Source organism: Belonocnema kinseyi, chromosome 4 (assembly GCF_010883055.1).
Source record: "Belonocnema kinseyi isolate 2016_QV_RU_SX_M_011 chromosome 4, B_treatae_v1, whole genome shotgun sequence".
Lineage (NCBI taxonomy): Eukaryota > Metazoa > Arthropoda > Insecta > Hymenoptera > Cynipidae > Belonocnema > Belonocnema kinseyi.
Window position 1 is genome coordinate 88,662,580 of NC_046660.1, and position 1,744 is coordinate 88,664,323.

A 1,744-nucleotide genomic window follows, 5' to 3' on the forward strand; every position below is an offset into this window, starting at 1 on the left:
AGCCCACTCCTCTTTTGCCTTACATTATTGCCACTATCTCTAGCACTTCACCATTCCGACGGGTACTTGTGCGGCAAACCTGCAGATCGAAAGTACAAGGTCCCGAGATTCCAAAAATTTGTATGTACTTTTTCTTGTTGCACATTTGAAAACTTTTGGTAACACTCTTCTCCACAGCAGGATTTAATAGGTTTGAAAGATCTCTCTGGGATCAGAATATCTTTAGCAATACCGCCTATTTTAGTTTTAGACTCTGCAATGTATTCTTTTCCCCAAAGAAATAACAAATAATGCTATTAACTTCGACATTGAAAATTTTAAATAATTACTTTAGACCATCTTGTTTCATTTTAATATCTTTTTCTTTTTAATTAATATTCTCAAAACTATCTCAAAAGTCTCAATAATCTCAAAAAAATGCTTTTCCAACTATTATAAGAAGCAATCACTTCGCTGATTCTATGCTTTATTTGTAGAATTTCATAGAAGATGACAAGAAAAGTGACTGTTGTGCATTTGTTTTGGTAAGATTGACTTGACCTTTACGTCGTTCGTTGCAGCGCGTACGTATTCGGCCAGGCACGTTTTTGGGCAGCTTCAAGATTACCGCTTGGATTTTAAAACATTCATAATTTTTTAACTATTAATCCAATTGATCTAAAACTTTCCAGAAAACTTATTTGAACCTTAATGAAGAACTTTATCACTGAAAGCTTTCCGTAGCTTAAAGTTCGTTCGCTAAACGAGGTGCTTGAAGGTTAAAATTCATGATTTTTGCATTTTCTCAAAAAAAAATTAATAACTTTTTTGTTTATTAGAATATTCGCGTTTTTCTTTCTTAGATAGTTTCAGAAGACTTAAATACGTACTTTGTATTGGGAAAATCATGAAATGATGAAAATTGGGTAAATTAGCGCGAGTTGAAGTGAAAAAAGATTGGAATTTTTCGTTTTCAAAAAATCCACTTTTTACCAATTATCTCAAAAACTACAAGACCTATAAATTTTTGCAAGTGACAAAAAAGATGCGCCTTGAAATTCTCTACTAATGGCGACACCATGAGCCCACTCCTTTTTTGACTTACATTATTGCCACTATCTCTAGCACTGCGCCATTCCGACGGGTACTTGTGCGGCAAACCTGCGGATCGGAAGTATAAGGTCACTCATGTATTTTACATGGACGATCTTAAGATCTATGCTAAAAACAGAGAGCAACTGCATCTAGCTCTGGGGATCGTCGAACGATATACTAAGGAAATTGGAATGGAATTTGGGTTAGACAAATGCGCCAAGGTTTATTTGAAGCGAGGAAAACTTAATGGCATCCCTGAAGATCCTGAGCTCGTTGATAGACGCGCCATACGACACCTTTGCGCTGGAGAGACTTATACATAGCTGGGCGTGCCACAAAGCCGCATTCAGGATGTGTCATCTATAAAGGATACTCTCCGAAGCAGATACAAACGTCTCATCCGACAGATTTGGTCTTCCGAACTGTCGGCGAGGAACAAAGTATCTGCAACGAACATTCTTGCCGTCCCGTTACTACTCTATTCATTTGGAGTAGTTCCATGGACGAAGAACGAGCTCAGATCTCGTGATATCGGGACAAGAAAGGTTATACACATGAACAAAAGCATGCATCACGAAGAAGTGGGCAAAGGAGCATTTCTGTACAAAGCAGCGGAGGAGGCTGCTGAAACACTCGGACTTGACTTCAGTATTAGGGGTGAGCAAAATGC